Source organism: Gavia stellata, chromosome 17 (genome assembly GCF_030936135.1).
Source record: "Gavia stellata isolate bGavSte3 chromosome 17, bGavSte3.hap2, whole genome shotgun sequence".
Classification (NCBI taxonomy): domain Eukaryota; kingdom Metazoa; phylum Chordata; class Aves; order Gaviiformes; family Gaviidae; genus Gavia; species Gavia stellata.
In genome coordinates, this window is record NC_082610.1 from 16,463,024 (window position 1) to 16,487,868 (window position 24,845).

The 24,845-nt window shown below is 39.8% G+C and overlaps 1 protein-coding gene across 1 annotated transcript in view; it reads right to left on the reverse strand.

Annotated features, from left to right (window-relative positions):
• The window catches only part of SERGEF (secretion regulating guanine nucleotide exchange factor), a 152,405-nt gene that overhangs the window by 40,554 nt on the left and 87,006 nt on the right, over positions 1-24,845 (reverse strand). The window lies entirely within an intron of this gene.

Consider the following 24,845-nt stretch of genomic DNA (forward strand, 5'->3'; position numbering starts at 1 on the left):
AAATTTAAAGCTCTACTTACACCTGCCTATAAAGCAGAAAGAAGCTGGAATTACTCATAATCTGAAGAGACGCTGACCATTGTCACAGAATCACTGACTTTTCCACCAGACCTTCTACTGTCATATTGTCAGATACTGCAGTTCACTTCTCCCCGCCAGCCTCCATACCCCGCCCCGATAAGCAGAAAATAAATTCCAGAGCAAGGCACCGTAACACACCCCACACAATTAGACTAGCAATACCTACACTAAACATGATTTCACACTAGAGAAAGCAAGCCATCTTCCCAGCTTATTATTTTGGCACAAATTGGTTTTTGATTCAGTCGTGCTGAGAAAACACAAGGAAACAAAGAAAAGCAAGAGTTCTCAAAAATTAATTAAAATAAATTAGTGCCTAATGGAGAGCAAAAGTCTTCCTCTAAATTTAAAACCACCATTCAATGCTAATAACAAAAAGATGGGCCCAGTTACCTTTTGAGTGCAAGCTTTGCATTTTAAGGTATTTACTTTAAGGAACATAGCATAGCACATCAGATACTGGAAAGGCCAGTAATCTACAGGGTGGGAGAAAATGGGGAGGGTGCACTGTAGTGTTATAAACTCTTAAGTAGAGAAACTGGGAGTATTTGTGGATTTCTCCCCTTGCACACCTAATAAATGAGCTCCTGGCTCAGTGTGCTCTGCTCACCTCAGTTGGCTCACATGCGTGCAGTGAACAGACTGTGAATTGTCATGAAATCCCAGCTCCCATGACGAGTAGGGTGGACAGAAAGACCAAATGACTGAGTTTATATTCAATAATATTGTCAAGCTTTCTTTTGCAAAACCAGGTTAGCAAGAAAAAAAACGCTGAAAAAAAATCACTGGCCTTTTCTGTAGAAAGGAAAGTGTGGGATAGTTTATTCTTAGTAAAAGATGTTCCTCAGAACCACATTAAATTACACTGATTATGGAACGTGATCAAAAGCCTCCTCAAGTTTCTTAGAGTGTTGCTGAGAATATCTTGACAGGACAAGAGGAAATGGCCTCCAGGTGTGCCAGGGGAGGTTCAGGCTGGATATTAGGAAAAATTTCTTCACTGCTCTCAGTGGTGAGACACTGGAACAGGCTGCTCAGGGAAGCGGTGGAGTCACCATCACTGGAGGTGTTCAAGGAATGTGTGGACGAGGCATTGTGGGACATGGTTTAGTGGGCATGGTGGTTGGGTTGATGGTTGGACTTGATGATCTTACAGGTCTTTTCCAACCTTAGTGATTCTGTGATCTCCACTGTATTGATCCCACTGGAACTTTTATTTTTTTACATTAATTTCAAAATCCAAGGGACATGGCTCTTTATTGGTTATCTGAGGTATGCAGTGCTTATTTACAATACAGAAACAAATCTTCTCTGTACAAAAATACAGAAATTAGAAATGCAAATTACTTAGCTGTTTTTTATTCCAGAGGACAACACACAACTAACTTGCAATTTTAACGAAAAAGGGCCAAGGACAGTCTGAGCGTACAATTTTTATGCCGCTGATCAATGTTTAGCTTACTTCCCTTATAAATATGATATCAAAGTGATAATTTCCAGGGATTTTTACGCAAATCTGCTAGACAGTACTTTGTCATGGTCCTAACTAGACAGGTCAGAATATTAAACACATTTTGCTAGGATGGGAAGTGAAAGTAAGGGAAAGTTTACGGGCATCTCTCCCCCATGTGAAACAACCATAACTGTGCTTCACAGTGCAGCGTGAGGCAGGAATGGACAAACGAGCATAAGCACAGGCGCATACATTCACACAACATTAAGCAGCCCCTGGAGAGATATCTGCTTAGTTCCAAAGCAGGAGAATTGGGCATCCCAGTGCATCTCACCAGGGCTCATTAGGGCTCATTAACTCCTGGAGATAGCTTCAGCGACAGCCTGAGCATCCCGCCAACTGTACTTTTGTTACACAGTGTGACACGCTGGTACCGATTCAGCTACAGCCAGGAGTGGAGATCCCTTGCTTCCTGCTAAGCATTCTTTTTCCAGGGTGAAAAAAGGCTTCCAGGCCAAAGCTACTGTTTTTCTGCTGTTTATATGGCATCAACATGCACTGCTCCATGACTAGAGCTTATAGGGACTTTGCCACACTGCTAATTAAAACCAGGATAGTTTATCACTATCACACAAACTGGCAAGAGGTGCTTTCCAAGTTTGCTCTGAAATATAATTTCAGAGAAACCAAAGGAGTGTGGAAATGGAAAGGGTCAAGTAACAAAATACTAAAAAGAGACAAAGTACTAAAAAGGGTGTCACAAGAACTGGCTGAACAGATCCTTCACAAGCTTGCTCCAAGCACCCAAGGAACTCAGACTCAAAGGAACACAGTAAAGCTGTGCTTCATCTTTGACACCCTGAGAGGAAGACGCTAGCGCTCATCTGCATAAATCACTGAGAAAGCAAACTGGTAACAGAGGTAAGCTAAAAAAGCACATAAGAACAGCTAGTAGAGTGGAAAGAAAAAGAGAGCAAGACTGCTTGTCACATGGACAAAACCGCAATGTAAGATCTCCAGTAGTGCTAAAACCAGCTTGGAGCAATGGCTTCAAAACACCCTGCTCCCTAGTTGGTTTTGCCTTCCATGAATCCCAAACAAAGTAATGACTTATATTCTTTCTTCACTAAAATAAAACTTAGTGCTTTTCCTGCAATTGCTTCACAACAAAAAAAAAAATTCTAACACTAATCATGTGACAGTATTGCATCTCACCTCTCCCATCACAGAGCTTCTATACTGGAGGACAAAAACAAGCCCCACAAGTGAAGGGGAAGACTGTTCATTTATCGGTCTGCACTACCACATCCCCTGACCTATTTTATTACTAAAAATAGTCCCTCTTAGGTCACTGCTGCAAATTGAATTCTGCTGCTTCATTGCCCACTGCAATCTCACAGAACTGCATGCTGCCTACACACAAAACACTAAGTAGGTTAACTTATTCACTGCCAGGGATGCAGCCAGTGTTCTCATATGGATAAAAAGACAAAAACCATTTTGCCTAAAAAGTTTGAAATGTTTCCTGCAATGCAGTTTAAGCCCAAAACCGATTATTTATATTGCATTGTGAATATAAACATAGAAATGCTTGGCTTGGCTTCCCATTTGCTCATATTTACAATATGTTTTTCAGTATTTTTCTTGCAAAGTACAATTTCAAAGGCATTCAATGTTACAAGTGATGGAATAGCAGCCCCGATGACACCTAATGACCAAAAACCCTAAGAGGCACAACAGCCAAGTCTTTCTCATTAAGCCCCCTCACTAAGATAAGTCTAAGAAGGCATGAAACACGAGGGAGTCAGTCAAAATGTTCTTGAGTTAAAAAGAAAGCACCTTCTTTCAAAAGGCCAAGACTCTGTGTTTGTACTTCTCAATCCAAAGCATCTCATGATTATCACAGCACGAAGCAAGCTGGGAAGTTGTGACCCAAGAGACACAACACTACTTGAAAGAGAGAGGAAGAGGAAGGCATGAGTTTGACAGAGCAAGAACTTATTACAGGATCCTAAGAAGAGACTGAAATAGGTATTATCGACCACTTCCTACTTAATACTGAACAAACACATAGAATACGCTACATCCTTGCTATTTTGTTTGAGCTAGACAGAATAAGATTAGTATAAGCATGTTTCCCTGGGCTACTATTGCATCTTCATTTCCTTACATCAGTAGCTTCCCAATCTTAAACAAACACACCCAAAAACCAAACTCAAAGATCAAAGACAACTGACTTATTTCATGTCAGCTTTTTGCTTAAAACACTGCAAATTCTGTTGGGAATTTCTTAGTATGCAGCAGATGCACACAGAGCTGAACCGTTCAAATGATTCGTGGCCTCATTAACCTAACTTTATTGTTATTTAGTTATGAAACCAAGTTTCTCACTTCCTGCTATTCTAAAGATAACATCTACCAAATCCGGGCTTTCTTGTCAGAGAGAAAATCCAATGTCTTCAGGGGACAAAACAGTCTCAGCTCTGCCTGAGTTTCAGCTGGTGTCGCTTACCAAGATGCCAGAGGCACTGTGGGTCACAACTTGTGTGAGAAGCCCATGTCCTCCCCAGCTGATAAAGATGAGCTGGAATACATGCAGCCCATCACTACAAGGAAAACCACACAGCCTCTTCTCAAGGAGATATGAAGTGCACTCACAGAAGAAAGAGGAAACCAGCCTTGCCAGCCAAGGTGCCATTTCCTATTGTTTGAAGAGTCACAGAATAAACACTGCAAAGCAGCCTGGGTCTCCGTCTCCGATAATCCTGAGCTCCAGATGTTCAACATCTTGCTAGGGCTTGACTCTGGATAAAAAAAAAAAAAAGATACTCTTTTCTTATTTCTAGCTAGTAGCTCAAGGTGAAGTTGGTCTGTTGATATATATTTTTCAAACGTATATTACCCACTTCAGCATCATCAGTCATAGGGTACAGGTGACAAACCGGAGAAGCCTGGCATATGTGGACAGTTGTTCTTAAATAAACGTGTTCTTTTCTGAAAGGCCTGTTAGTCACCAGAATGCAAGAGAGATGGGTATTAAGTTATTTACAGAATCGGGACATGGAGTCCTCATTACTTTTTATGAGAATAAGCATGTTTCACAGTTTTAGCCTGCATAACTAACGAGTCCTCTCAACAGGATGTTCTTTTAGACCTTTAGTTTCTCCGAGATGCTATAGCAGTAACTGCCTTTTTACTTCTTAGGAGATCGAAAAAGAGAGTTAAGTTGGAACACTTTTAATGCCGTCACTGCACTTCAAAGACACATTACTTCATTCTCTTTTTGAACTCTCCTAGTAATACTTCTGCTGTGTAGCACCTTCCTCTATTAAAAATCCCATTTATAGAAATAAGACTATCCTCAGAGAGATACGATCAAAATACTCCGAGGTCAGATGATAGATTACTCAACAGGTCAGATAACTAACAGCAATGTTGGCTAAGTTACTATCAGCAAGAAATAACAGTGCTAAAGCAATGATGCTCAATACAAGTAAAAATAAACTACTTGTGCCACTTTTCTACAATCATAGCACATGAAACTAAGAGATCATTTGCATAAGTATTTAACTGCCTATTTAACAGCATGGTCAGCAGTGTCGAAGTATCTCAACCTTCTTGACTACAGTTAATACCACACTAAATTTTGACTTGCAAAGTGTAAGTTTGCAAACCAACTGAGTACTTGCCAAAACAAAAAACAGAATGACGGTTTATGAAGCTCTAAAGTCTTCCAAGACCTAGCTAAACTGTTCTTCATGGATCATTAAGATAAAATCTGTGCGGCTTTCCAAGTGCCTGCATCTACTAACATGATTTTCAAGTGCAGTGGAAACACACATGCACCTCTGCTACTGAATATTTGGGGAAAGAATAGGAAATACGTAATGCATTTTGGGCTAAAGGACAAAGACAAAATGAAACTAAGTAAGATTTTTAAAAATATATTTCAGTCCCAAACCATGCAGTTTACCATTTAAAACTTCAACCAGTTCATCATTTAGCCTGAGTTCTGCATGAGATCTTCTGACTGTGAGGAGCTGCAAAATCAAGTCTTTTGTGTTTCAGCATCTAAGAACACGTAGGACTGTTACCAACCATCTGTTAAGCCCACACCACTCAGAGGTACTAATTAAACAAACTGCCACGTCTTAACTTCTATCACAGCCAATTACAAGTTACAGAAATAATGGCACAAAGACAAAAGAGGCACTCCGAGACCTGAACAAGCACTCAGGTTAGATGAACTGGCATGTGGGTACCTAACTCAATAAGACATTTTTACACCCACGCCCCACGGTGCTTTCCATGTTTGGTCACTTTTGCAAGTGGGCACCCAAGTTCACCTGCCTGACTGCCCGTGTAAAGCCAGGCACAGGTCACTGTGGCACTTGAATATTCTGCAGCTTGATCAACAACCAAGTTGTGAAGCTGGTTTTGAAACAGGGTTCAAGGCTAGGAAGAACAGAAGTTGCTCCTTGTGGCCAAAAGTCCTACCACCTTCTCTTCCAGGAAAGAAAAGTCCTCGAGGTTGAGGACCCTCTGGAACTAGCACTGCTCAGAATATACAGAAGGGTGCACGAGGCTGACAGCTCATATTCACACTTGGTGAAAAAAGAATTAGCTGCCATCTCACACTCCATTTTGAACACCTGCAAACAAATGCTAAACCTGCAGGACACCTCCTTGTGCTCTCAGTGTTTTGCTTCATGCTCGCTCTCTCTCTCCAGAAGCGCTACTTCACTGAAGAGACCCCTTGGAAACCCCCACATTTCCTAACACCTATGAGAACACTTGCAAAGTAGCTGCATGACATAGGTGCCAAATCATCAGTTGCAAATCCATCTCATCTGCCTTAGTCTCCAGCAGCTGCACAATTAAAAATATCTGTCACAGGCAAACCACGACTGAAGATGAGAATGTTTGTTCATTTATTTCAGGCTGATAACGGTGTCACTGTTGACATGTTTGGGCTCTGAAAGGAGCACTAATGAGGAAATGGACAAAATTATAAAGGCAGAATAAGGAACATTCTAAAATAGGAATGGGAAAATTACCCTCCTTTTAAATTTACATGGAAAAATCTGACTTAGCCATGACAAAATAATATGCTTATTTGGCTCTTTGGGATGAATTCCTGTTAACTACAAGCAAAGCAATCATTTAAAGTAGCATTTTCAGCTCTTAAAAATTGTTTTTCACCCTGACCAAATGAGACTATTTTATCAGGTATCAAAATTATATGCCATCATTGCCTCCTCATGATTTGAGAAAGACATGGTGAATAAAGAATGGAATTGTATTACTGTAGGATTTACTCTCCCACTTTTGGTGACTTCCTGGCAAACCCTGACATTTACAAGATACTTTCAAGTTCACAGAAAAGGAGCCTTCTGCAAGAATGAGAAATAACGTTTTATCTAGTGTAGCAGCAGCATTACCCATGTACCATGTGTGGTTGTGCTGTTACGTTATCTATAAAACCACTAAAACGTAATTCTCATTTTGTGAGCCAAACACGGGGTGGGAAGTGTGCTCAAAGACTGTTGTGGAATCCGCTTACTTCATTCATAAAACAGTAGTAGTTGCTATGTAGCTAAATGTTGCAAGGGAGCTATTTGGGAAGGAGAAGGTGTTATTTTCATTAGGTGAATCCCTGTGCATTAGTCATATATTTGTCAGACTTCCTCTATTACTAATTACCCATATAGTCAAACCTTGGGTAACCCAAGGTCAGTCCTGCCTCGTGGGGCTGCAAGCCAGGTTTCTTAAATCCTTGGCATGGTAAAAAGCTATCAGTGCAACTGAAATTTCCAAATCATTTCTGAGCTACAGCTTCCCACCACTGTGCCACAGGGAACAGATACCTCTGAAAGGGCCAGGTTCACTGAAAGGCTACCTGACATCCAGGAGCAGGAAAACAGCCAACTTCCCATTATCTGCATCCAACCATGAAAGGCATCTCTGGAGGCCTCTGGATAAACATGCTTCTAAAATATACAGAATTAAATGCTGCTAAAACAGAAAAGCATCAGGCATAGTTTAAGGTGATCTACACACTCACAGGTACATTTAATGATCTTATGAGGCATTACAGCCTAGCAAAGGCTTGCATGTTCAGACATAGCTGAGGAGTGGCCATTGACAATGTACCCTTTCAAACTGGATCCCTGCCAGGTCTGTAAAGAGCCCAGGCACAGATATGGCTATGGATTGCAGAGGGGAAATTCTCCTGCTGCCCTGCAGCAGGCTGCTCTAACCCCTGAGGCTATGCCCTCCGCCCAGGGAGCAAACCCAGTGCAAAGCTTGCCCTCAGTCTAAAGTGAAACTGTAAATAGAAACCCTAAATATGAAATCGTATCAATATAAACACAGCTCATCACTGGCATTACATGGAACTACACTGTTTTTTGGACATCACTACATGCCAGGATAATGCAGGAACTGGCATTTGGACCACTGCATAACACAGACAAATAAAAACTTGCCACTGAAGCTGCTTTTCAGTCACTTCTGAGAGGATGTTCTGACCACTGTAACGTATTTCACCTCTTTAGTTTCGCCACTGCACTTAAATATTTGAATTTGAAGAGCAGAAATACTTCTAAAACAGGTCAGAAATAAGCAGGATCATCACTGAGATCCACTTACTATGCATTCAGAGTTGAAGGAGAACCTTGGTTTAAGATGACAAGCTCTTTAAGGTACTAGACTTTTGGTCGAGTTTGTGTCACTCATCTGTTAGTTACATTTGGGTATGACTGCCCCAGAAGCAAGAAGCTATGTAAGAATGAATTTTAAGAGCTTTATGGAGAATAACCAAGATTTGCATACACTGCTTAAGTGCTCATGCAAATGTTCCTCGTTCTCAGCATTATAACATGCACGCTGGAAGCCTCGCTATGTCACTTCAGCTATTTCTCTTGAATCTAGCAAAGATACACAAAGTATCTGCCCCTTGGAAATTACATATTCTACCTCTCTATCCAGAAGAAAGTGCTGTGTTTTCAACTATCACATTTACAGAAAGTTTTTATGTGTTTCAGTCACAAAGCCAGTATATTTCCTCCTTCTTGGTCATCTTTATGACGCCTATTTCAACGTCATGTGATAAAAATAGAAGGCAGAGCAAATTCAGCAGAATGATTCTCAGAAGAGAAATGCCTTGCTGGTTTATCAGGAAAACGGAACAGATTTTGTGCTTTTTACAACCCTATTTCCCCCCTTCTCCTTTGTTGCTGCTGTTCTGAACCAACCCATTGATGAAGACGGAGAATTTGCGCATGCTGGAGGCTGAAGTCCTTTACTTATTTACAGACCACTGCTCCTTTTGTGCAATGCAGCTTGCGGTAGTCTGAAGAAACATCCCCTACTCTGAACGATTACGGACTCTATCCTCTTTCTGTTGGGCACTGACTTGCACAAGACAGCCAGTTGTTCCAGTCTGATTACCATGAAGAACAACATCACCAATGCATGACAGAAAAGCTGAGACTATCCTTAAGATGACTTTGTTTTATTAAGATAACAACACAGCTAAATATTCTATGCAAAGTGCCAGGCTAAGTCTGGAAGAGAAACCACAAATGATCCTGAACAACAAGAGATGCTCAGCTTTAAGGAGGCATCCAGGCAATGCTAATATAAAAGTAAAACAGTTTTGCGAAAACACAAATAAGGACACCAAGAAGATGACACTGAATTCATGAGGGTCAGACCAGATGAGTTTTAAAGGAATGTCTGATTACTGTTACCCTCACAAAAATACCAGAGAAATCAATTGCTTAACATCCAGATCAAAAGCTCAGCTGTACTTTTACTGAAACAGTTAAATGGGCCATCTTATGCCCTCTGTAAAGGCAACCACCTGCCCTAATCAGAACCTCAGGTCATTCCATAGTGACCCGCAGAGAAATCTGCTCCCACTCTGTTCGGAAGGGACCCATCTTACTGCAACTCATTTGTCACGGAATGGTTACGAACACCAGTATGAACTTCCCTGTCACCTCTCTGTTGCTCTGACTGTCCAAAATACACAGAAAAATGCACCTGAACTTTTCAACATTGAATCACAACTGATACAACTTGGAAGATCATCAAATACAGCTACACTCAAGGCTTTTTGGTGAGCAGGCTGGACAAGTAGTGCTGAGATTAAAGTGTGGAAGGACGTTTAAGTTATTTAGCAGTTCACTTGGAACCCAACATTAAGGAAGGCCTTAAGAATCTCTCTTACTTTGAGGATCACTCAAACCCTTCTGATAAAGAGCAACAGGGAGCGATACAACTAAAAGCTATTTCACCCCCTCCTTAAAACAGCTACAAATTGGTGGAATCTCAGAACCAAACCGAGAAATACTTAAAAACACTTTCTACTATATTCTAGACTAGCAGCCACTGCTTGGCCTTCTATTAAAAGGGGAATGAACATGATTTTAACTTAAGTATTACTATTCTAAATTATTATAATATGAAGAGAAAAAAACCCAAGTTACTGCACTACAGTCCTGGAACATGAATGAAAAAGAGACAAATGGCATCCAAAAGTTATTCCTATACATCTGTTTTCACATCTTGGTACACATACAGATATATATGTAAATGGTCCACAAATCTGGGTCAATACATCACGCACATCTACAAAAAGATCCAGTTGCTTCCTCTAAGGGAAGTAATAAAGCAACTGCCTGGGTATGCCTGGTTCTGACATTAGAATTAGCATAAATAGTTTACAGTTATGTAATGAAGGGGCTGCAATCTAGATAAAGAGTAAGAAGCAGTTGAGGAGTATTATCATACAATCATCCTGCATCACCAGAATATGAAAACAGTAAAAATTTGAAAAGGAATACCCAAACGCAGCAACCAATCTGACACACCATGAGGAGCCTGATTATCATCCACCGTGATGGAATTCAGACTGCCTTAAGGACTCGAGAAGTTGGGCTGCCAAAGACATGTGTGTACAAAAAAAAAGAATTATCTTAAAATAACTCTAAAAATCTTGGCTGAAACCACTCGGATTCCATGCAAGTGTCACGCATTTCATTTACCATGGAAGTGTACACCAGAAACATTCCAGAGCAGTAAGACAACTAACAACTAACACGCACCATCCATGTTTTAAAGCTGCCAGACACAGGTTCACCAGTTCTGAAAGAGATCAAGCCTTAAAGTTATACTTACAGTTATAAATTGTTGACGGCAGCTGACTAGTGAAGTTCATTTTCAGAGAGACTTATTTGGCACAGTACCACAGGGGCTTTTTAGCTATTACTCTTGCTAGGGACAGCCTAATAGCTGAAATCCAGCTCTCCTGAGCCATGGAACAGCTTTAAAAAATTTAAAAATAAAAAATTAAAAAATACAAAGACAGACAAATCATTGCACCACACAATCCAAACTTAACTTTCCCACTGTATACTAAGGTATCGCATGTTTTTGTGCTGTTTTGTCAGCAGTTTCCTTCAGCGTAGTTTCTCTATATTTAGGGATAGAGAATGTACCTACTAGATCTACCTCAAGCTGAAGGGAAAAAAATTAATTAGATGGAAGCAATTTCTGCTTAACATTCACTTGCTTAAGTTAAGGGAACAAACCCTTTTTTTTTTTTTTTTTTTTTAACTTCTGCATCTAGAAATGCCTTTCATTTTTGCACGTCATGTACAGAATACCAAATGGAGGTGTGTTATACTATAGAGGGCATTTATTCATCAAGTTTCAGCTTTGCAGTACTGCAGCTTCATCAACATTTTACTGTTTTGGCCAAGTGTTTAACAGCTTACAATGCGATTCAAACTTGACTTCAAGCTTGATTCTTCTATCCAATACTAGTGCAGCTCAATAGACTATTTTACAGTACTATGTAACAGACTGGAAATCAGCTCTTCACAGGATAAAATACTTGCTTTGTGCCTGGCTTTTCTTCTGTGGAGCCAGTACACAAGAAAAGAAGTCATCCCACTGGGTAAAGCAGAGAAACTAGACTTCAGACAAGTTGTATCTGCAGACTTCTCACCTATATAATCCCTCCCATACCTGTCCTATACTTTTGTACGGCAATCACAAGATTTTACCTTAGAATTTTTGCTTAGGTTTTAGGGTTGGAGAGAGGAGCACATATCCTAAGACTTTACACTACACAGTAAAACAAGCTTACAGCCGGCCAAGGAATGTGGACCTAGAACACCCTGTCAACAGAGGAAATGAAAAAGCTATCTAATTCATGACCACATGAACCCCAGCAAATGCGTGATGAGGGTAAGATGGAGTGCCCACAGCAGCAGGGAGTGTGGCAGGGTGACTCAAGCAGGACCTCACTGGTTTAGCTCCCTCAGACCCACCACACAGTTTATTCAGCACTCTCAGCTGTGGAGCCTGCAGGCTCAGCATCTCCAGCAGACAAAGTCCTGTTGATTTCTGCTGCCGTTGCCCCAAACATCCAACTGAGTATCTTCCAGCCAAATTCCAGGCATAAAGAAAGCATAAGCGCATTTACTATCATTACTTTGTAGGTGACTACACTGCTGTACTTTGGTATCTCAAGCTGAACTATCAAAACCAGTCCTGAAATTCTCTAATCCTTAACTCTTATGGGCAGAGATTGCCATTTGTGGACATATGCTGCCTAAGGATTATGGTGAAACTCAGCGCATTTGTTTCTAGTCAAGACAATTACCAGGTCTGAGCTCCAGCCCTGGGGACTTGATGCACAAAGTCCCTGAAATAACACAAGTTCATCGTTCTTAGGCTTTAACTGCTCACACTGAATTTGCAAGTCAGCATCAGACAGAAGCAACCAAAAGGTCTTTGCAGAGGGAAACAATCATCAAAGTTAGAAAGCAACAGCTTCACAAAGCATAAGAAAGCTAATAACTGTAAGCATACAGAAATGCACAGCCGCTGAAGTGGGATACTTCAAAATGAGGTACATCTCGTACTTCAAGAGAGTTATAGAGCATCCGTTTCAATTATGATACTTTAATGGTAGCTACCCTACTTACCTAGAGAAAAAAACCCAAACTCTTGTTCACTTTCTAGCATTTAATTTGCTTGCTGGGGAATCCCTTTGCTTGATAGGTTTTTATGCTATTTTCCTTGCAAGGAACATGTTGCCATGGAGCACCGATCATGGGTGTTGGCAAGTGATTCTGCCTTTCTGCTACCCTCTTTCTTCTCCCTGTTTGAACTGCACATCCTTCACTGAAGGGACTGCATCTTACTACGTGTTAGGCTTAACCTTTTGATAGGTATGCGGGGCAAAAATATATTGAGCCGTGATTGTATTTTTTTCTATTTCAGTGAATGGTCTCATCCAAAGGCTGCTCTTGAAAGTCTCTCCCCATTTTTCATTGGCACTTTGCTTTGACAGAATGGAGTTTCCTTTCGTTAGAGCAAGAAGGTGGCAGATGGGAGAAGGAGGAGGATCCAAGCAGACAGAGAAGTATTGCACAAGACTGATGCTGAACTTGTCAACAGAACAAGATTTCTTTACTACAGTGCTTAAAACAAATTAAAGTGGCTGCTTCTTTACTCAACAACTCTGCAAGGGCTATACAGTAGCATTCTGGCTTTTTTTTATTTTAGGGTATCCAGAATTTACCTAGCAAGAATCTTGCTTTGCAGTTAACTCGATCAATAATGTACTAGAGAGACTGAAGGAATCTGAGTGACAGCAAACCATCATACTACTCCTGCTGTAAACGGCAGGCAACACTAGGCTTGGATGTAAGCACAATACATTTGGATTCCTGCCTCCTTTCATTAGTAGGTGGCAAAATGAGTCTCAGTGCCAAAAAAAAAAAAAAGCTTAAAAATAGGGTGAGTGGTCTTAGAACAGCAAGGATATCAAATCCTAACACCTTTAACATTTTTTCTCTTTCGGGCCTACAGAAAAAATTCACGTAAGCATTAAGGTTATGACTGGCTAGATGCACCCAAAAAAGCAGCATAGACTCACAACCCTGATTATGCCTCCACTCTGGCACAGGGAGACTTGCAGCTGCCTCCTCCCTGCCTAGCATTCCTCTATAGGAGAGGAACAGGAAAACTGCACTACTGGGACTAAAGGAAGACTCCAGGCTAAATAAGCATGTCTAAAAGTTGCCTCCAGTATGGATCCTTTCACTACCCACTAAAAAGTCCTGTAATAGAGGAGACTAAAGTCATGTTCAGTGACCACAAATCAGACGGTGAGAAGGCCAACCAACAACTCATGGTAGGGCACAGAGACTAGTGAGACCTTCCCCCTCCTCTGTACAAAAGTAACATAAATAAAGTACTTACTTTTTCTTGCCTAAGCTAACATCTACTAGGAAAAGGCCAGAATTATCCATGCACTGGGTCTACATTATGGAGAACCAGTGAGTGCTACAAATTTGTCATACGTAACACATCATCCTGCATGTTCAACATGAGGCACGCATTAACATGATGAATTCATATGCAACTGTGATTTCTGAAGTAATCCCATTTAGAGGGGTCAGTTACAGAACTCCCCTTGAAGTAAAAGTCACAGATTTGATCTATTATATTACATCACCAGGGAACAGTAACAAACTATGAATTATTCCTATCAAAACCAGGAAACAATTTATTTTACAGGAGTTGCAACTGAGCATTTATTCAATCAATATCACAAAAAAATACACATGTTGGCAAATGTAACAGCTACCAAGATTCTGTTAATACAAAGAAATTCAGCAGGCTACACTGCAAAACAGTCCTTACCCCTTGAGCACACATACATCCTTCACCATTGAGACATCACACCCCAAGTGTCCCATGTGTTCATTTAGCAGTACAACATGTTGCAGGGCTTTAAGAGACATACCTTTCATCTCATTCAATTTAAAAAGACCTTGAAATGTTTAGAACTGAAAAAACAGTACAAGAGAAAGCACATGGGTGGAAACAGTTCAGGGGAAATAAATAGGAAGTTTGTAAGCCAAAGCAAAGGTACCTTTCAAGCTAAGTGAGCTCCCTACTCAGAATTACACTATTATATGGATTTGTGTTGCTTGTCATCCTGCCCATTATCTGAGATGTCTCAACTCAGCAAGACAGCAGCTGGCGTCACTGAAAATCAGTCATAGAAAAGACAACCTCCAGTTTAATATCTTCGACATTTACAGCAAAGCATCTGCTTACTTGTTCTATCTCTTGGCAACTCAGATTTGTCACCAAGGTCACGATGGGTTAAATATTTTTTAAGAATAATAGCAAAATGCCTAAAGAAGGGGAAGGGGAGATGATTAATGATGTATCCAAATACAAGGATTTCCCCATGTTTTATTAAGTTGTTCCGAGCACCATCCACAAGGAAGAAAAAAAGAAAGCTCATCAGGTTCAGAATCCTTTCTATTCAAAGTTCCTGAATGACAGAAATTCTTTTCTACAGAGAAAAATGGAAAATGAAATCTTCTAGCCATGTATGCCCGTCACTCATTGGAAAAGGATCCTATCTTGCATTACAGAATGTCTCATTGGCAGTGGTACTCTGGGGGATATAGAACAGCCCGGTTCTCTTTTACAAGATTTTACAATCTGAGAACAGCTTGTAGATTTTTTTAAGTCACTAGCACTGCAGGTCACATAACATCAAAACTCTGAGAATCTGCTACATTTTCTGAAGTTCCCCAGAGGAACCCAGGTGTGGGAAAGCCAAAGGAAGGGCCACAGAGAACACTTGACAGTCGCTCTCACAGCTGGTACAAGCATTGGAAATTTCACTGTGGTACAGCATCACATGAGCTGGCTGGAGGTACTTTAAAAATAAAAAAAAAGGTGTACAACAGCTGTAACCTCACACTTCTAGAACAGCCCAACAGTTTCATCTCTTCCACCTGTTGCCTTGGGCTAGTGCTCCCCATCATAATCACTTCACAGTAATCTAGTAATATGTTCCAATACAAGGCTACAGAGCAGGGATATAGTAAGATGTTAAATATGCACAAAAGGGAGAGAGAAGAAAGCTAAGCCTATAACATGAATTCCTGGCAACATGTGAACGCCTTCCTAGAAAACATTTTATTTAGTAAATCAGTGCTATAATATATACAGGCGATGTTTAAGCCAGAATCAATACATCATATATATCTTCTCAAGGTAGTCATTCCATTAGATTTGTAGAGGGGAGGAGTATTTAAGCCAGAACACTTACTAAGCTAGGGAAAATGTCACTATCTCTTTTGGTGGGGGGCAGCGGGGAATCTATCAAGAAGGACTTGGCATACTGTTTTATAAAATCACTACAGTTTTGGGGGGGGTTGTTGCAGTTGTTGTTGGTTTGGTTTCTTTGATTTTAAGAACACTGGCAGGTGTGCTACCATCTTTAGCAAGTTTAGAGCTACCATGATCAAATACATAGGTAATACAGTCATTCTGCTCCTCAAAGACTGATGGGCACCAAGATCTATATGTGTAGCAGAAGTCTCTCACTTCATTCAGCTTCCTGCTAACTACAGTTATGTTTGAAACCGTGCTATAAACAACTATAACATGTTTGACCTGATTCCTGTTTGATTTACTTGATCAGCATGAATATATCAACCCTTCTTGCTGCTCCACAAGAAATGTTAAATGTGATGTGTTAAATGTCTCTTAAAGCCCTGTTCAGTATAGCTTTCAGTCCTTCTCACTTTCTCGCTGTTCAAATAAGCTCAACAATCTAAAAATAAGATAGGGCAAAGACATTTCTCAGAAATAATAAAAGTCCTGGTATAGCCTGGTTTTTCCTCAGAGACTCTGCAAAAAGCACAGGAAAAAGCACAATAGTGAAACGAGTCTCAAAAGCATTTTTAATTTTAATTACTTTGTTACCTCCCTTCCATAAAGAAGTGTTTGAGTGAAACAAGTTCAAAAAGCAAAAACAAGTAAAGGGTAATTTTTACAAATATGCCATCTTTTCATCTCTAGCTTGACTTTTTTGCCTTAATATTTTTTTAAATACTCACCTCTCTAAAGCCAATGGTTTTTAATAAAAATACTTTATTTTTACCCTGAAAGTTTGCTCCAGGCTTGCAAGCTTGAATGGCTTCTTCTCTGTTATTAGTAAGAAAATCAGTCTTGCTTGCCAGCTAATACCTCTGCATTTTCTCCACTACAATTTCCAATACCTTCAAGTTCAAAATCCTAATTCCTAAAGTGGGGAAAGAGGATCTGCCCTTATGGAAAGCTGAAGGAACAATTCCCCATCCACCTTGGTTTACAAAAGCTTCAAGAAGCCTGCTTTGTGCATGCGTTTAGTCCTGTGCAATTACAGCCATGCGAGGGTATGTGTATTGTCCCAGAAGTGTCCCTGTTTCATCACCAGCCTTGTAATACTTCATAGGGACCCTTACAGCATCATGTCTCAGACCTATGTCACTGTCAGCACCTCCGCCTTCGGCTTCAGTTTTTAAAAGATTTTTCTGACCTTCATAACTATAAGAGAGCAGTTGGAGAATGTGACCAAAATGCATTGTAAAATCCAAAAAGTGGGCAGCAAAGATGACTTTGAAATGTGCATTTGTGAAAAACCCCAACTCATGGTCAAGCCAATCTCAAGTTCAAAAAAATTCCTACTTCAGATGTTTTTATTAAGCAGAAAGCTACCTAGAGTATTTAAGATGGTATTAGTAAGACACACACACAAAATAGCAGAAGAAAAAAGCTTCAGAGATTATTCACTTACACATATAACTAATGAAGCTATATATATACAGATATTTATTTGTGCACTGACAGACAAATTTCCTAGTGATCCATAAAGGAGCTGGATAGAGAGCACACACCAACACGTGGGTATCAACCCAAGGCTGTACAGCAAGATATTCACTCTCCAGGAGCCACAAATCCCACAGCATGGGAAAGGCAATCCTCATGCCAGCTTTCTAAATATAAACCACCTTTCCCTCCTGTCAACCCTGAAGTTGCAAAATTTCTACTCAACGATACACTTAGAAGTCTAAGTCTTGAAATGTTACATGTACAGAACCCAGAATTATCAGCACAGCTTACTCAGGCATTGCTCAGCAGGAGAGTACTGAAGCCTTAATTTGTTGCACTTCCAAGTGCTTTCAGCCACTTTGCTGGCCTTGTGCTTTTACTTCAGTGAGCATCATTCCTATGTGCTTCTAGATGACTCCCTGAAGCCAGACTCTGTCCTTCCTTTTATTTCATTTTATAGCTAACAAACACTTAACCTTTCTTTGGTGAGCAAGGGTGACTATTTTTGTTACTCCTGTTTGCTTCCTTGAAAATAAATATGCCTTAGATATATTGGATATATTTTTCTTCTACTTTAAAGTAATTGCTCCACTTAAAGCCTGCAAGTAAACAAATAAGATAAAATCTGATTTGTTTCCTAAATACTTAGTATCCACCCAGTGAGCCCACTGATAGAGGATTGCATGCATCTGTACTGCAGCTCCTACTCTTAAGAGTCTTCCAATCCTCCATAATTTACTAAAACCATGTGGAATGACTTCTCCTTTTCACCAATACCTGCAAGCAAGAGCTCTCTAATCATTTGGCTTCAAGTGAAATTCTTGCTTGGTAGCATTTGCTGGTGGTTTGCTAGCTTCCTATGACAACTATCTCCTCTAACTGCCACTCATAGTTCCAGCCTGATGGTTTTAGCTGTCACCAGAAGTTAATATTGCATGCTCGTCTCTCACCCATCTTTTGCAGGGTTCTTGACACAGCAGAATTATCCCTGTAGACGTGATATGGTGTCTCGCAGGAAACATAATGACAGTTAGCACACAAGAGCCCAACTCTAGACAAACTATCAGCTGACACCACAGTAACAGGTAAAGTTCAACTAAAAATTTTACAAGAACTGTGAGCTTTTTATATAGAATAATAGCAGCTTTTATCTTCAGAGCCTAAGCAGCTCTGTATCTGGTAACGACAGGAAACCACACTGTAAACAATATGACAAGCACTGCATCATTACCTGTTTATATGCTAAATGATATAAATTAAGATAGAGACACACACCCCCCCAAGATTAATTGTATTTTAAAATTGCCTCTCTGAGGGGAAGAAAAATGATTGCAACTATTATTAGTTGTAATGCAGTATTAAAAAAACAAAGTCAGGTCCCATTATACTAGGCAGTGCTAAAATACACTAAGAGGCAGTTTTTATTCCAAAGATTTCACAATCTAAATTGACAAGCCACACAGAGAAAAGAGTAAGATGAACAAAGCATTCTGCAGAGTCAAATCGCCCAAAACATGCATCAATACAGTGACAAAGCCTGGAAAAGAAGGTAGCTGTAAAATCTAGACTTCATTTCAGTCACAGAAGATGCAGTACTGCCAGATGTTTCTAGGTGGTCAATGCAAACCCATTTTTTCTTGTGGATCTAATTAGCTTTTCACAGCAAAATATCCTCCCTTTCCTATAAGCAGCAGCCACTGACTTTAGACAATTTGGTTAATACGTAACTTTTTTTAGCACCATCAGAAGGCTTTTCCAAATGCTCAAATTAGCATTTCCTCGTTTCTCTCCCCATCACCTCACACCCACAAATTCATAAAATAGTTGGCAGCTTGGCTTTCCATTAGCCCTTGGAAAAGAAGCTCAAAGAGATGAGAGGATCAGATTTTGTGAGGGTAACTTGCTGAAAATAACAAAAAAAAAAAAAAAAAAAAAAAATTCACACATTTTAAATTCATTTTCAGCTTCTATCTTACCAGAGGAACAATTAGTTTGCCTGGAGCATGAAACAGTCTACGGAAAAGTAACACAAAGCGAAAAGACATCTGAACAGCACTGTTAGGGCTAGCTCTAGCTAAACGTGACAGGAAAACTGGGATGCCAGATCTGTACCTGGCTCTGTAGAAAGCACTCAGACAGGTGCTCAGGTTAATGACATGGGCAAGGCTGCTTGTTTATAATGAATATAACCAAAGCAGTTTATATTTCGAAGAGCTATTTCAACAGTCAAAGCCACATTAAGAGCTAAATGACATACAAAATGGCTCTCCAACAGAACAAATTTAGAAGGCCAACATATAACCCCCACGAAAATGGCAACAGTGACGGTTACTCGAAGTCCTGCCAGGTGCCCTTTAATAAGCAGAGAATGTGATTAGTGCTGCAATGCAAAGAGACAGCGTGCTGCAACACGACTCCACGCTGGTCTGCCAGGAAGCCTTTACAATAGAGACCCTGGCTGCACTGGGATTTTTCATGCATAATAAATAAAGCAACAGACTAGCAGACTGAGGCTCCTTGCTGAACACCAGTGCCCTCCACTGCGTATGCTGAAGATTCCTCCAAATACTACAGCAATATGAAAAGCAAGAGAGAGAATTTATGATTTTCTCTTTACGACAGACTGCTGAGTCCCCCGGGACCGAATGTCAGACACATGACTACACCTGCCGCTTCGTAGGGCTGCTGTGAACATCTAAATAATGCTGTCAGCATAACGCAGAGATCCATCCATCAGGCTGCACAGTCTCCTCTCCCCATTGGTGCTCACTCTGCCATAGAAATATGCCTTTCATAATCTGTTACAGTACTTCCTCAACTGACGCTTTATACAATAATTTAGTTGGAATCATGGAACGTCACTAAAAGAACGTGATCTCGTTAATTAAGAGATAGTGGCTCCCACGTAAGGACCCTTCAGCTTCCTTATTAGAAAATGTGGAACCAGAGTGTTTGGGATGCCATTAACACCATTAATCACCATTTTACAGAATCACAGAATCACTAAGGTTGGAAAAGACCTGTAAGATCATCAAGTCCAACCATCAACCCAACCCCACCATGCCCATTAAACCATGTCCCGCAGTACCACATCCACACGTTCCTTGAACACCTCCAGGGAGGGTGACTCCACCACCTCCCTGGGCAGCCTCTTCCAGTGTCTCACCACTCCCTCAGTAAAGAAATTTTTCCTAATATCCAGCCTGAACGTCCCCTGGCGCAACTTGTGGCCATTTCCTCTTGTCCTGTCGCTTGTCACTTGGGAGAAGAGACCAAAACCCACCTCTCTGCAACCCCCTTTCAGGTAATTGTAGAGAGCGATGAGGTCTCCCCTCAGCCTCCTCTTCTCCAGACTGAACAACCCCAGTTTTAGGATGTGTATCACCAGCTCTCACCAGATCCAGTTTGGGATCACTTTGATCACATTTGTTTTCCAGTTCATAATTGCTATGTTCTTCCAGTATAAGAACATAAAGAGCAAATTTTAACAGATCATGGAATAATAATTCTTTTACTGTCCCTGTAACACTACTGCACACTTTAGTTCAGAGCATTTGAAGCACGACCTGCCATTTGAGTGGAGGGATGTTTTATCCTAATTTCATCTACAAAGACTATTCTTCCATTAAATTTAGTATTACTGTTTACTCTCCAGCTGGATGAATTGCAGCTTCAGAGGGACATGAATGCCCCTGTCGTGATATTTACAGCAGTGGTTGCGCACAAGCCACAGAGAAGACAGAATCTTGAAACAGATCACACATTCTCAAACAGAACAAATAAAAAACACTACGGGACACAAATCTGTCCCTTTTCTGGAAGGGCCAATTATTTAGCAGAAAGTTGAGAAGTGGTTTTAAAAATGTATGAAAATGCTCTTGAATTGAACACACCGAAATGGGGCTCAATGTGATGGGAGAGGGATTTGTCTCCTCGTATGTCACGTGTGCTTCCATGTGCAAAACACGCTTATGGTTGGATGGCCAGCTTGGGCACCTTGGTGGGGTTTTTTTTGTTTTAACATTAATTACACAGTGTCCTCTCCACTACCATTACTCATAGGGAAAAAGCAGTGCTAAGTAGCTAACCTGAAAAGAAAAAACTCCAGAGGAGACAGAGACAAGTATCAAGGGAGTAACTGCACAACGACAGTAATCACAAAGACCAATTTCTTCTCGTGAACACTGCTGCACCACCGTCGCCTGCACTGACAGTGCCCCTGCGGTGTGGGTCACTACACAGAGATATCAAAGCCGGGATCTGTGGACTGTCTCACTGAAGGAGGTTTTAAGTCATCCATGCAAGAAAATAACATAGCCCTGAGCAGAAGTCAGAATGCACCACGCTGACTATGAAAATGCAAGGAAAAGCCATTTGCACTATTTGAAGTAGCCACACATCCAAACATTTTCCCCTTCAAAACACCATACCAAAAAATGTTTACTTGAAAGGTCCATGTCTTCCTCTTCCAAACACACAAAAATATTTAAAGTGTCCCCAAGTTACTCATTACATTAGCAGAAAAATTACCAATTAGATTTGGTATCAGCCACTGCGCTACTGTAGGCACGCACAGACCAGGTAAGAAATAACCGCTTGTAAATGTACAGTCAAGGGGACCCAAAATCCCCTTTGAAGACTGCTTTAAAGATGAACTTCAACTGAAGCTAAGCAGCTTTGAAAACTTTTTAAAACAAGCGCTTCTCCCTACACATCCTCCAGGATCTTTCTTCTCAAAGATTTTTATTGGTTTATACAAGTTGAGAAAATGACTAAAAGCAAGACCAAAAAGGGATATTATGCTTTACCAAGGTGTTGGGGAGCCAGATTATAGAAGTGTCATCCTTGTAATGATTTCTTTCTCTATTTTTACTACTTCAAGGAGGCTTGAATAAAATTTCTGTGTTTAATTTTTATTAAAATAAGACATTTGCATTTGGAGGTTCTTCAAGGCATTCTGTCTTGTACCCTGTAGTTGCAGTACAGTCAAGACATGCATGTTTTATAGCAAGTCTACTTTTGCATAGTTAGTATTGCTTGATTATTTAATTTGTAGCATTGTATGAGCCACACATGGCATGCTAAGTGCTCTCTTAAAGGAGAACTATTTTCTTTTAAAAAAAAAAAGGAGGATCAAAGTCTTAGTGGGGAGCGGCTGGAACCTGATAAGCGCCTTCTCCATAAATACCATTTTTAATCACATGCTTTTTAGGGTAAGAATCAAAACCTTCTTACTTTTTCCATATTGAAAACTATAGACTTCTAAACCTGGAAAAGCTCAACTTTGTCAGAGTGATTTAGTTTTATTATGTATTTCAATCATTTAAAGATTCTGTCTCAATATCACGAAGTTCAGTGCTACACAGTGCAGCTACCGTACTCAGGTTGAAAAGCCAGCCTTTGTTCTGCTCAGTAAGTACATACAGTTTTCAGTGTTGGAAGATGTTTTTCAGATGTGAGATACTACACAACATTTATTAAACAGCTATTCATTTTTTTCAATCAAAAATAGGCTGGGTCCCATGATGATTAATCCTTAACTGAGGTGAGAAGCACAAGGTTTCTTCTTATTATGCAGGGATTTTCATCTTCAAGTGAAAGGTCATACGAACATGAAAAATATTACAATACTTGCAAATTTTAGAATTAGTATCACAGGACAACCCCAAACCAAAACAAAAATGTAAGTGTTTTCACCAAGAGTTAAAAGTGAAGACATTTACACTTTTTCATGCACTAATTATTACTTTTCACTCATTAAGTTTAGAAATGTAGGTATAGTTGGAGACATCCTTTTCCTTTATATCAAACATTTACCTCATGGTCAAATGAAAACGGAATTTACCCATGAAAAAGGAGTCAGTGCCACCACAGTGAAAAGAACAGCCAAATTTTGCACTGACTTCAGTACAAGAAAGCAAGAAAAGAGAATTCACATAACTGAACCGTACAAATGGATGCAGACTATATAAAGTAACATGAAAAAACTAACTGCTTGCTAGCCCTACAAATCAAAGTTTGTATCGTCAGCAAGATGATTGGAATACAACTTCAGCATTTGTGAAATGAATCATAAATCTAGCCTGTCTTAAAAATGTTTCTACTCAAAAGATGATGCAACAAAAAAAAAAGCACAGACACATTTGTATATACCACCAAAAATAGTGACTTGAATATTTTACTGTTAAAGGCTTGCTTTTCAGTTTACCTTTCACATTGAACTTGAGTTATTTCAGTCTAAAAGTCAATCATTCAAGCATTTACTAATTAAGAAAAAAATTGATGATACAGTTGTCCTAAATAAACTCTGCTTGAATGATAAGTTATTAGAAAATTGTACAATCAAGTAGACATATTTACAGAAATCTGTGTCATATCTTTAAGGAATATAACAGTTGACAGCTTTGAACTAAGAGTGACAAGCGATCAAAGAAATCCTACCACAAAATGTTCTAAAAAGTCAACCTTTTAAAAGCACAAGTAAAAATTCATTTCAGGAATAAAATGTATCATCGTTCTTTAGTTCAAAAAAAAACTAGTAACACCACATTTCTGTTGTCCTTAAAATCAACTAGCTTCCAGCATTGATAATTTTCCCATTTAATTCAATGAGTGTAGCACATGGCTTAGACAGGAATACAATGTTCTTTACATATGCAAAGTTCTTCGTTTATTGTAACTTACTTCTAGAATTTCTTTCCCCTACCTATTTTTTTCCAGAGATTTCTGCCTGGAAGGCAGAAAGCTTAAAAGGACATAAGGAGAGAGAAGGTTGTTCAAACTCAATGCTTTGCTTTCATGCACACTGGAGGAATCTGCTAGCAGTACACTTTTACTTCATCAATTCAGCAAGAAACACAATGTGATTCTTCAGATTGCTCTTCAGTCGACATTCAGAAGCACCAGCCTGACAATTAATACAGACACGTGACGCTGAACGAGTAGGGAGAAGGCAAAGGGAAAATCTTTTCTTAAAGCCAGCCATAAACTAAGTAGAACTTAACAAGTTCGCTACAAGGTTGAATTGTAGAAGGATAATTAGAAAATATACTACAGTATATATGGAAATACACTACATATACAGACCACCACCTCTGTGGCCACTTAATGAAATTGATAAGACACCAAGCTAAAATAAATACCTTAAAAATTAGGACATGGAATGCAGGTTGGATACCAAATAGCTGGTTTCTCCACACCCATCATACCACACTTAAGAAAATCAAGGAAATTCTTCACTTAACATCTCAACACATCAGTCATGGCAATCAAAAATGTCTATATGGATGGAGTGCTGGACTGAAACTTAAAGACTGTTTCATTCCCAACCCTGATTAGCATAGAATTCCTTTCTTCATCTCTCTCACCCTGTCTGTTAATGGGGATAATTATGTTGACCTCCTTTATAAAGCACCTGAAAATCCACAGTTAAAAATGTTCTCAAACATGTAATTATAAATAATAGCAATCGCATATCAAGCTTCAGTTATCAGCTCATCACATGAAAGCAAGAATCTGACTGTTCCTGGAATTGGTACACAATTTTTCCACCGACATTAGCTTCCTAGCACTTTCATCATTATTACAACAGCTGCATTATACT